A 13,458-nucleotide genomic window follows, 5' to 3' on the forward strand; every position below is an offset into this window, starting at 1 on the left:
TAACTCAGAGCTCTAAAATAGTTTTGGGTTCAACTTCTGGGCCAGCTTTCCCAGCATCCACATTGTTTCTCTCCTGGTACTGTACTCCAGTTTAGGGGAAGGATGGGACAATATGAGGTAAGAATATAAAGAGATTCATGCACAGTTCTGGTACACTTTATTAAAAATATATATGGCAATATAAATAGTTATTCAAATATTATTTTGGGTTAAGGTTAATGGAAATGGGTCGTCTGAATGCTGTCGAGGGTGGCTTCAAGACACAGTTGCAACAAAAATAAAATATGTGTAAAATAAAATGTGTAAAATGAGGTTGGTGGAAACTGAGTGAACGGATGAGGAAATGAGTAGGAAGCGTGAGGACCAGTAGGCGATACCCCTGCTAATGTTCTGTGTGATTTCCTCCAGTAAGCATCATACTTGATCTTTTTAACTTCACTGTTTTATACTTTATTCTGTCTTTACTATTATACATTCAATGTAATGTACATGGCCAGGTCTATTAAGTTTTAAGCTTACAGCTACTGCAGGAAAAGATACCATTGCTGCCGTAAAAAAATAATGAATAAAAAAAAACAGAAGGTCTGCAATTTTATAGATGTTTCACACAAGGCACATTGCTTTTTTTTTTACAGCTGTCAGTTTTTCCATCCCATTCTCCGCCTGCTTAATCCCCCTTATGTTTGCAGGATCCAGGGCACAATGCATGAAACACCCTGAACACCAGTTTTATCACTTTTGTTTTTACATTTTTAATGTAGAAAATGACTGCCTTAAAGATTGTTTAATGCAGTCATGCTCTCTGTCCTAGGCACTAATGCTCCTTTTCAGGGCTAATGTTCGAGTTCCTGAGCCAGTGTGACGGACAGTAGTTTAAATTAACAGGTGACGAAGAGACACAAGAGAAATCATCAGCTTTGCTGTTTTTTTATGCAAGAAATGTTATTAAATCAAATTGAGTCTGAGTGTTCATAATCAAGTTAACTTTCAATAGACTGGTACTCTTGTCCAGGGTTAGATCCTGCTTGGCACCCTAGCCTGCCACTATAGGTTCTGGCCCCGTACCCCAAATTGAATTAGGTGGGTTTGAGCGTGTTATGTTTGTAAAACCAGTTTAGGATGCCTATCCAGATGCTGGGTACAACACAGGAACCAGAACTTGATGTATTATCTATCTTTCCACATTAGAATTATTGTACATTCAAGGTACACTAAAAAGGAACCTACTTTCACATGTGTGTGCTTAGGGAGCAACCTAAAGGCTTAGGTGAGTGTAATTTAGTGCAGAGGCATGAGGGAGCACTATCTAATAACATGCTCTCTTCTGCTTCCCCCTCTGCTGAAAAGAAGATTGACACCTTTCCCACTTTGACGCCACCTGGACCCGCCTCTTCCTCCCAGAATTCCACACAAGACTAAACAACGCCATCTTGGACGGACCAGCTGAGATTTAATGAAGTCTCATCATTGCACTTTACCAACTGTTTTATTTTATGCCTTTTGCGTACGATAATATAAGGGGTTTGCTTCAGGGTGCCCCAGACCCTTTATCTTGTGCCTTTTGTCTCTTTACACTGCATGTATTAAATACCCTAAAACAGATTTTTTCATTATTTTCCATTAGAAAGAAAGTAATAAAGAAAGAGTCACGTTTCATGCCCGTCTCATACTTGCCTCTGCTAATAAGCGTCTCCTATTGCACTCTTTCAAACAAATGTTATGTTTACCTCAGACAGGAGATGAGTAAATAGTAGTTTACTAGGAGACACACCATATAGACATTGGGAAAACATTCCAGGGCTGCACAGACAGTAAACAGGCAGGAAGTGTTAAGAAATCCAGCCCTAAACAGGATGTCAGTCCACCACAGGGAAATGGGCCATTGTGCCTTCTTATATTGAATGTACTGCACTGAAATGCACCAAGTAAAATTTTGTTTTCATGTTTCTGTTTCTTAAGGAAATACAAAACAATTTAGAGTCTAACAGTTGGCCTTAAATGTACTACCGTATCACATAACCTATAAGAAATTAATCAAGATGATGAAGATTTGATACAGTACATGTAATATTTTCCATCTTAAGATCCAGTTTGCTTGCTGAGGTAATATTAAAAAGGGAGTCTGACAGCCATTATTGGTATTTAGTAGGGCAGTGTTAGGGCTCTTATTTAGCCATGGATACCACCAAAAGGGGGGTAATGCTTTTAAAAAACACTTAATCAGATGAAATTTCCACTTTCAAACACCTTCCATGTCCAGTCATGGCTTTTCTGTTCCTTGACATAGTAGTGTGCCAGTCTTTTGCTGTATTTTAGACAGAACTTTACTCTCTGATCATCAAATGTTTATGTTGTAAAATATTTACAAATTTAATTTACTACGGTCACCAAGCTGTGGTGACATTTGCAACATGAAATCTTACCAGGCTAGAATCAGACGCCGAAAACATTTCTGACAGATGGAAGCACACCAGTTCACCAAAGTAAATTCACAGAGTTATGACCTCACCGGCCACTGTTCATCCAAGGGCTTGAAGTGGAGAGGGTGAGCAGCTTTAAATACCTGGGCGTCTACATCAGTGAGGACCTCACTTGGACACTTAACACCACACAGCTGGTCAAGAGGGCTCAACAGCAGATGTACTTTCTGAGGAGGCTGAGGAAGTTTGGTATGTCGACTAAGATCCTCGGCAACTTTTACAGCTGCATTGTTGAGAGCATTTTGACCAGCTGCATCACCGTGTGGTACGGCAACACTACTGCTATGGACTGCAAACGCCTGCAGAGAGTGGTAAAGACTGCTGAGAAGATCACCAGGACCACTTTGCCCTCTCTTCAGAGCATCTACAACTGCAGAGTCCACAGGAGAACTGCCTCGATCCTCAGGACCCCACCCACCCCCATTATGAACTGTTCACACTTCTACCATCAGGTAGGAGGTATAGAAGTATGAAATGCAGAACTTCCAGGTGTCACAAAACGAGACAAAGACAGAAAAAGGTTTGGGGCAGCCACCCATGTAATTAGGTATCCTGGCTGTAAAAGTTGTTTTCTTTCAAAATACTAGCACTGAAGTGCTTACAACAGAATCCAAAACAAGACTGTCAGAGAATGGAAAAGGGAAGGCTTTTAAAGGGGGAGGCAGGAAGTGAGGTCATAAGGATCAGGCACGTGTTCATCATTCATTGGATTAGGCCCGGATGTGACATCAGGGGGGCCGGAGCTGGCAAGGTCTGTCTCCATTGGCTCGGTCCCAGAAGTGACGTCAAGAGAGACAGGTCGAACCTCACGGGTTTGGTCTACAGGGAAGCGAGAAAGAGAGTTAGTGCACTCTGCCACATCCCGGCATGCCTCAGAACTGCCTTCACTCGAGCCCTTTAGCTGCCTCCCATGCGCGCGTGTGTGACACAGGCTAAAGAACTCTTTCTTTCCCAAGGCCATTAGACTCCTAAATAACTGACTGGAGTTTATAACCATGGTTCACGTCATTCTATCTACCTCACATAACTGTATTTGACTTGTCCATCACATACCTACCTGCACAATTACAATTTATACATCTATTCTGTTTTTATACTTTATGCTGCCTCTGTTACTTATTATCTATGTGCTACTTATTATTTATGTTTATCTTTATACGTTGGTTTTGTCATTTGGTGTAGACAGCAAAGAAAGAATTTTATTGTACAGGGAAACATGTTTCCTTACTGTGCACATGACAATAAACTTTGAACCTGAACTTATGGAGCAAGATTCTAGGGGCTAAAGGGACATCAATAAACCTGGGTGCTGCTACATTTGCCTGGCATTTATGCTATTTGCAGCTTGATAGGATGCATCGAAAAGCTAAAATTGGCAAAAGTGTAAAAGCCTTAATAGGTAGTGAAATCCAGTAATGGATCACATTTGCGTCACACATGCAGCTTGCTATTATACTGTCAGTCAGCTTCCTCTTATATGAATGATCTATTTTGGATTAACTTTATGAAAGAAGAGTGAGTCACTCATTACAATGGATAGGACACTTTACAGTGATGGGTAATGGAACCCTTTGCTTCTGTGGGTTTATGGGTTTTGAAGAAGGAAAAAGTACCAAACCCTATTCCAGCTATCTGACTGGAATATCTAAAGTTTCTTAAAAGATGTTTGTCTCATTATGTCCAATTTTTAAAATTTCTTTCTTAATTCAGGTTGGTGAAATTACATGTACTTCAGCACTTCATGACTGATCAGTCTTTTGAAGACTATTACTATCCAGGAATACATAAATGTTAATTGTGTGCAACCTAAGGACAGTCATGTCTGAACAAGACAAAATCTTTCTAAGGCACAGCTGTGTCACAGCTTATAATTTATGTGCTTTAAACCTGCACTGGTTTGAACCATTCAAGCATCAAAAATTCAAATTCTCCATACCAGTTTATTGCTACCCAAAGCTATGAAGAGCACGGTGGAGGGAGAAAGCAGCCCCAGACCAAGTAGCTGACCATCGAATACACACACACCCTTACATTTAAAAATTAAATGTCAAAATTATACAGAGTGACTTTCATCCCGATAATGGAGTATAATAGGAATTTGAGATGGAATGGGAAACTGGTAATATCTAACTGCTCTTAAGAGAAATAACAAGGGTTTGCACAAAATTAAAGGTGCCATTTGACAAGGCACTTTGAGAAAAACTAAACATGCCATTTATCTGAGCAACCACCATACCAGCGAGGTGGACAACAGGTACTTGGTAAGAGACACACATACACAGCAAAATCACCAGTGTTAAAGTAAACCTTCAAAGTATACGTGCAGAAACAGACATGTTTCCACTTATACTTTTTTAAGTGCAAATTTGATCCTCATCATTTTGCTGTGTAATGTACATATTTAGAGGTGTGTTGTGAAAGCTGTGCTGTGTGTTATTAAAGATCAAGCAGATGGCAGTCCTGTTAATGTGAGACATATGATTCATCTATCCATCTGTTCTTCTTTTCCTCTGTCTTGCCTCCATGCCTGATCACCTTCTGCCCTGCTAGACATAAGTCATATCAGGCATTCTTTTTCCACCAATTCTCATTCCAATTAGAACTGGTAAGTGGCAGCAATTTTAAACCCAATCTAGGATGCACTTTAAAACCTCTTCCAATAATTACTTTCAGAATCAGAAGAGACCCTTCAAAGCTTTAGGTCATCAAAATGTAGGACACTTGTCACTTTTGAATCCCAATACTGGACAAATCCAGAGCTTTCAGTCATTGCCAATAGACAGCTGGGTCCCGGAAGCTTCTTCTTAGAAATATGCGTTGCCACCTACTGGCTTGTGGTACAGAGTGGGACAACATCTCAAACTTTTGATGACTAAACATACATAGGACTGTTCCCCCAGCAGCAGCCACAACACACCAAACTGAGTCCACTGAGGTCATTAACCAAGGACCTCCATCTTCACGGCTCAACTCTTTTATTCTTCCTAAAGTACATTTTCCTCTTTTTTGGACAGGACATTCACCTCATAGGTTTCGACCATAACCCAGTGACAGGAATGTTGGGCTTCTAACAAAACACCCACATTTGTGCCCACTTAGCACAAAACCATTCACAGTCTTTTTCAATTGTTTTATAAATGGAAGGATGTTGTTTTTAATTTTAAATTAATTCATTTATAATCAATGCTATGCTTTTTGTTTTCACTTTAACATTTTTGTATTGATCATTCTCAGATACAGTACATATGTTAAAATTTCAAATTGTAACACTAAGACAGGAGGAAAATGTAAAAGGAGTGAATTGGTTTTCAGGCATTGTTCACAGTGCATCTGTAATTCATAAATCTGCTGTGACAAGTACACACAGAACTCTGAACAACTCTTATCCCTCCCTTATGTACAATACATAGTGAATGTTTATTTTTTCTTTGTTTATGCAATAAATATTTATTTGGTTTTATTTGTTCAAAATGAACAAACATATTAAAATTAAAAATATTTTTTGCTCGGATTAGGTGCTGTATCCTTACTGCTACTAATACATCACTTTCAAAAACAGCATAGCATGTGAAACATCAGCTCTCCTTTTCAACATGACTGATGGTGATTTACATTAACTGTGGAATGAATTTGTTATATGCTCAGGTTTATCACAATGGCACCGTGATAAACTGATATAAGGCACTGAACCTTAAACCATAGGGTTGCCAGTTAAATTTCTGCTTCTGCCACTGCATGGCCCTGAGCAGGTCATTCGATCTGCCTATGCTAACACTGTACAAAATATGAGTATTAATAAATTGCCCCAATATTTTGGTAACAAGGAAAAGTCCATCATCTTAAATAGACCAAAACAATGACGCTACAGTTAGTAACACCGTCAAGTCAAATAGCCATGGCTATCTTTGCTATACATAAACAACGATGCTGCTCAAAATTAAGGTGTCCACAAAAAAAAAAAACAACTTACTAGCAGAACAATACAAATAATAAATATTTATTAAAGACACACATAACAAATTCTAAAATGGAATTAAATGATTCAGCATAAGCAGAAGCTCAGATGGACCACATCCAGACTTAACCACCTCTTTGACTAAAATTCATTCGACAAAGGAGCTCTACCTGAGGCTTTACTTAAATACAGTAGGAATTATAAAATGAGGATTGGCCACATTTTTAAAGGACAAACTAACATCTAAGAAAGTGGCAGACACAGATCAGGAGACAGACTACAAGCCTTCAAGTAAAACAAATGAATAATACATAAATACAAAGAAGTAGGGAAGGTCACAGTCAAAATTACAGGCATCAAGCAAGTCAAATGCAACAAAAAACATTAGATTAACTAAAGAAGATAGAAAAAGGAAATTCAATAACTGGTAGCAAGGTATTTGTTAGAAATTGGGAGGCGAGGTCAAAGATAAACTGCGTTCAGAACATGTGACCAAAGACGTGCTGGACATGTTCAAATGTGTAAAAATGAGCGTGACTCAACAATAGGGTTTTCTTCTTCAGGACTTATATTTACAACATAAGGTATATAAACTCAAGAGTCTCTCCAACTGGACAGCTCAATGCTTGCGAAACAGCACTATTTTCCAATAGCATAGTGTGACATTACATTCAGTTACATACAATGAAAAGTAACGAGCACAGAGACCAAAGAGACACAATATGGCAATAAGCTGGCTTAGCCCTTAGACAACTAGACTTATTTTTTGTTTAACTTCACAAAAGAAAAAGCAAATAGCTGAACCCTCACACACAACAAAGACAAGTCCTTGTGCTCACTCCATGCACACTTGTGAAAATTGCAGTCCGAACTCCATCATGCACCTACCAACCTGTAGCCAACCTTTCATGATCCCTTCTCCAGCCCATAAATTCTCTGGGCCCCAGACTCTTGCATGCTGTCTCCTCAGATTCCCTCAAGCTCCTCACAACAGTACATTCGCTCTTACATCCAACTCCTGTCACTTAGCCAGGCGTTGTCCTCACATAAGATGCTTCTTATTGACACCTCCTGCTGCCTAAAATTCAAGAGTGCCAGGTAATTGTGGCAACTGCATTTATGAGTTGTGCAACTTGTAAGTCTGTCTTAACATATGGGCACAATGGACATTGGCCGGAGCCAATACGGGCCCAGTGTTTCTGGTGCCTACATTTCTATTTTGCTATCAAAACAGGGGCACCAGCATACTGCTTTGCCCTGGGCCTATGATGCTTTTAACATGGTTCTGGCAGCCCAGCCACTGGAAAGTTCTGTCTGGAAAGCAATGGAGCAGACTGGGAACTTCTAGAGAATTTGCTGTCAATCAGATATGGCTGCACTTCATCTATAAATCTCTTCTGGTATCTGGTCCCAGCAGATCAATAAGTATCTCTGTCTATTGGAAACTATAGTAATGTTATGATGTGTTCACAGAATGCTTGGCAATTATGAAAAATTAGGCAGAATTTTTATTTTAAAATAATTTTTGTTGGCTCTAGTAACTCAAACAAAACAAAAAAAATTTTTTTGCTTGGTTGTCATGACAACTGTGTTTTTTTAGAATCCTGCTCAAGATTCAGTTCAGTGTGCATACTAACAGTGTTAAAACCCACAAACACTCACATCCTTCAAATCTTATTTTACTCTTTACTTTAAGTTAATAAAACCCACATATTAATACATTGCCTTTCTAAGAGCATGTGCAATGAGAATCACACAGTTTGTAAACTACATCTCAGCAAATTCAGAAATTAGGAAGCATCACAGGGGAAAGCCAACATGAGGTACTGGAGAGGAAGTGGTTAAGTTCAAATCAGTTCACATATTTCTGAAACAGATCTCAGAGTCAATTCCCATGGCACATGGCTATTTCTAAGTGGTTGGTGCAGTTTGGGAGTCTAATGGACCATGAAATATTTGTAATTTTTGAGTACTTCCAGATTCTTTGTAGAATGACCTTGAGGCAGGCATCACACACCAGAGTGGCAGTGTATCACTATTTCTTCTATCTTTGAAAAACCATATTAAAAAATATTCTAACATCCTAGCCAACTTCTCATAAATGATAGTCCAGAATATTTGTAGTCAGCCACATTGACATGCAGGTACAGTATTCAAAAAAAAAAAAAGGCCCCAGCTTCAAGAGCACACCCTAGGGGTAATTTTCATTTCATAAATTGGTTTTACACGTTACACTACAGTGGCAAAGAGCAAAGTGGCACACTTGGGACCTCAGCTTCATTTAAATTTAAAACCATTAGATGAATAACAACTAATTGTGAATTAAATTATCCCAGTTGCACAGTGGAATATTAGAATTTCTAAACATAAAATACACGGGTTGTTTATCAATGAAAATAAAACTGCAGAAATATTTACTTTTACATTTGTGCATCCTTTATTAAACTCAATCAAGTGTTATGCACTTGACACTAGGAATCCTAATTGATAATATAATAAGTGTCAAAATAATATTAGCAGATTGATAGCAGGTCCTGACATTTGGAAATCTGTGCAGGTACTTCATTGAATGTGTGAATAAGTAAATCTATCATTCCATTACTGAACCTGCTTCATTCAGTTCAGGGTCGCACAGCCTATCCTGACAAGAATCAAATCCGCCGTGATGTGTCATTCCATTGCTGGAATGCCAAAACTATGTGCAGTGGATGCTGTTTTTGCGACAGAGGCAAGTATCTTCACATAACTGGACTCACAGATTATTTGCCTGTCTGTTTGTATCCAGTTGATCCATTAATGGTAAGCAGTATTGATTTTATTGACGAAAACATATAACAACATAAAATAACTATTCTGAAGGTTCAAAAATCCAAGGCAATGGGGTTGGGGCTTGTTAGACAATCCTAGCATCATACAGGGCAAGGCTAGAAACAGCCATGAATAAAGTGCCAGACGACTAAACAGCCTACATTCACAAGGGGCACATTTAGAGCCACTCAACAACCTAACACTCACACTTTTTGGGGAGTGGGAGGAAAACTGGAGTACCTTTGAGAAAGGGAGAATGTGAGGCTCCAAACCTACCTACCATAGAAGCTTAGGCCCAATCTCTACTTCATTTTGAAATGTCAACTTTTAGTATTTTCATTTCTTATAAACTTCATCCTGTTTTATTATAGGCAACATTTCCATTACGCTATGCGATCATTGCTTAGCCAGATGATGCTTTAACAACCCTATCATAAACTGGCACACACTTTTTCTCAAGTACATAGACATAGTCAGCCTTGGTTAGGTATGTCTGATCCACAAAAAAGTCACCCATGATATCCCTGAATTTCTCTTTTCTTTGTGCCTTTCATGGAGCCTTTCTTGATCATTTTGGTTTGGAGAATAACCTAAAATAAGCAATCCATTCATCAATGTACATGTTATAGCAGAAAATGTTGACTGTGACTTAACAGCCACTTACCTGTGAGCTGAGCTTGACCAATATACATATCTACCCAACAGAGTCATAGTCTGATGCTACTTTGAGCCCAGTCTGCATTGATCTACTGGCATATAATATATGACAGAATTTTGGAAAGAATGGAAGGTGCATTCACTCAGAAAGCCTTCTGCTCTCTGGAAAGGGCATGTATATTCATGCAGAAGCAAATAGGCACGAATGCTGCGAAAAAAAATCTCTGCAAGAGTATATTATGTAAAAATTCCATCTGAGATTGTAGAAACAAAGGAACTTCAAATTAACACAACATTACTTCAAGAATTAGAGCTTTTCTTCATATCTGCCCTACGCCTTGACTATCAACCTTATTTCTTTTTTGTTATCCCTCCCCACCTTAGCCCACCCTCAGGACACAGGCATAATTCACAGTCTGAATCACACAGAGAAGTGTGGGATTTAAGCCAAAGTTGCTGAGTCCAAGATGCAACAGTGTTAACCATGATGCCACCCTGTAATGTTCAAAATATATATTTTAAAGAACCTGCTGGACAATGAGTAAATGAAAGAAAATATCAGACTACATTTTCATTGGTATTCCTTCTTGTTCTTTGCTAAATTGCCAAGAACAATTCTAAACAGATGCCATTTTTAACATCTGCTATATAATAGAGCCCTGCTGTCTGTGTTTTTGTATGTGTTTTTGGTCCCACTGAGCAATCTGATTGGTCAGTTTTGCTTTAGTTGCTCAGTCAAATGTGATAAAAACAGGAAGACCTACCAAGGAAAAGTGTAGGAGGAACACTCAGAATTGCAATAAAAAACGGGAAGTATTTGCAAGAATAGTAGTGATGTTTTCAAAGTGAGTAATGGGGGCCTGTATACCATTTGTGGTAATCAAAAAATGGATAGGGGGTAACCAAGATGCCTTAAAATGACAGAGTCTGAGAAGCACACATTTGACAGAAATGCAGCAAACAGAGAAAGTGCCGGGCAAGAGGGATTAAGACACATGAGAATACTGAAGGAAGGCACAGGAGGAGCACTGAAGGTACAAAGAAAGTAACAGATATTAAATATCAGATATTTTTAAAATTTATTCTATTATTTGTCTTGGATGGGTGACATAGCTGGTATTTACATAGTTCTGATCTTTTCAGCCAGCCAAATCAGAGCTGCCAATTAATCTAAAACCCTGTTTAGGATTAGATGAGCAAAACCAGAGTGCCCAGGGAACAACCCACACAGCGTGCCACACACAGACAGTGACCAGACAGGGCTACATCCCAGTCTCTTAAAGCAGTGAGGCATCCTGCTAATGACAATGCCACCAGGAAGTCCATTGTGTAAGAACGGATATCAAGATTCACCTCAAAATAGACGTCAAAACCAAATATTACAAGAAAGGCTTCATGAAAGGCACAAAGAAAAGAGAAATTCATGAATATCATGGGTGAATGTGACTTTGGGAAATAGGCCCCACAAAGCTTTAAAATAAATGACTTAACATCAAACAATACATCAAAATATAAAAAAATGAATTAAGGATATGACAAATTATTGTGCTAAAATTCTAACAAAACCTCATCACAGCCAGCATGAAATCTCACGACTCTTCAAACAGAGACCAAGAACTCACCACCTAATTAAACAAGATGGCCATTTAAGAGCTGGAAAGTAAACCAACAACTATTTTGGCTATCCAGGATGCAGGTTGGGAACTACTACTATAAAAGATAATCTTTTTCTTGGAGACACATCTGGTAAGTGTTAATCAAATTAAGAAAATGCAGGCTGCCTCGTGTTCTATTTCTCCAGCTCCCATATGGTTTATTTTAATAACCGGTGCTTTTAAATAATGACTGTCCTTTGGCTTAATTCATTAACATTGTGTCGCTATTCTAAATTGCTATTAGTTTTGCTTCACACTGGGAAAACTCAACCCTAGAGCAAAATACTTGACAGCCAAAGAATTGTATTCTTGCCTTATTTTTGTTTTCTGAGATCACTTTTCTAAAGGAAAGAAGGTGTTCTGGCCAACAGCTGGAGGGATCTAGATAGCAATACTACTGGGATATTACTGGCAGACTCAAAAATATGTGGAGGGAGAGAAAGCAAATTTGGTCTGGTATGTTTGCCAGGGTTGAGGTTTACGTTTATGCTGCACTGTATTTGAATGACAATGTGGTCAGAGGGACACTGTGGAACCCAGCATGGCGCTCTAAAATGGATACTAAGAACACACAATCCCTATGTATCGGAGAGGGCAGCCGTTTCCCTTGATAAACAGGGAAATATTTTCTGCACAGGAAACCAATGCCCAGGAACTGCCTGTTTGAAAAGCTAAAGAAAAATAAGGAAAAAGAAAAAACAAAAATCAAAGACTTGCTTTAGCACTTACTTTATCAGAAGACAGGAAGAGACAGAGCCCACCCCTCTCCAGACTACTGCAGTCTGATCTGGAAGGAGGGGGGTGGGCACTAGATGAAGAAGGGCAACAAAAAGACACAGGGATTTCACTCCAGTTTCTGAGGGGTTCAAGAGTCTTCAAGGATCTTGTAGTCAGCAGGCCTGTAAATAAAGACACAAAGCTGTAATTCATTATCTAAAGGGTATCACAGAAGAAAAGTGGATTGTGGTCCTGCTTCATGGATCAATCATATTGGTTTAGTTCCTGTGAGCAGTCGCTGGCCTTGTAGAATTTTATCATTTTACCCTGTGTTTTATCCCACATCCCCAAAGATGTGTGTTAACTAGAGACTCCAAATTGGCCCTGTGTGTGTGACTGTGACGTGTGGATATCTTATCCAGCACCGATTCGTACTTTGTGCCAGGTGCTGTCAGAATGGGATGTCCATAACTCTGAATTGGATTGTTTAAGATAATATTATGTTATCTGAAGCCTCTTCTTCCATTAGAGGGTTGAATGTAAGAGTTTATTAACACTAGAATCTCTGAAGCCTAAACAAGTTTTTTCTTAGGCTTCAGAGAAGTTTTTCAATAAATGCCAACAACTCAGAGAGGGAAAGGCAAGTTTGTTGTACCACGTGAACGTCACTGACAGAATAAAACTGAATAATAAAAAAAACAAGTGCTAACTTTTACAAGTAAACAAAATTTACACTGGGTGTTACAAAACTCATATCAAATGTATATTTTTATTATATTATAGTAATATTAATAGCAGCTCACTACTCAAAACATGGAGCACCTGGCCTTGAACTCAAAACCTTTGGGTTATAAGGTAGCAGTTCCTACCTCTGCACCATTTAAGAATATACTGTATATCAACTTCCTGACAATTGACGTTTGAGCTTGGGTTTTTAAGTCATTTGCAGCAACATGTAAATTGAATTTTTATTTTCCTTTGGTTAAATTCTTGAATAAAAGTGCACGTGTTTATTTGATATTTGGACTAAAGTCTTCACACATTATACGCTTCACATCATTATTAGTATAACATGGAAAAGGTTTCTGCTTTAGGTATGTGATCAGCATTTCTTGCCTCACATTTCCTGCCATCCTACATTTACACAGATCATTGTAGACATGGAACACACACGAAATCCATGTAT

General features: G+C 38.7%; 1 protein-coding gene across 8 annotated transcripts in view; it reads right to left on the minus strand.

Moving 5' to 3' along the window:
- Window positions 1–13,458, minus strand: part of sema6e (sema domain, transmembrane domain (TM), and cytoplasmic domain, (semaphorin) 6E) — a 384,951-nt gene that overhangs the window by 195,625 nt on the left and 175,868 nt on the right. For all 8 annotated transcript variants that reach the window (XM_039750618.1, XM_039750627.1, XM_039750576.1 and 5 more), the window contains one exon: window positions 12,285–12,454. The gene's annotated coding sequence lies outside the window, so the exon portion shown is untranslated. The remainder of the gene's footprint in view (window positions 1–12,284; window positions 12,455–13,458) is intronic.

Source organism: Polypterus senegalus, chromosome 1 (assembly GCF_016835505.1).
Source record: "Polypterus senegalus isolate Bchr_013 chromosome 1, ASM1683550v1, whole genome shotgun sequence".
NCBI lineage: Eukaryota > Metazoa > Chordata > Cladistia > Polypteriformes > Polypteridae > Polypterus > Polypterus senegalus.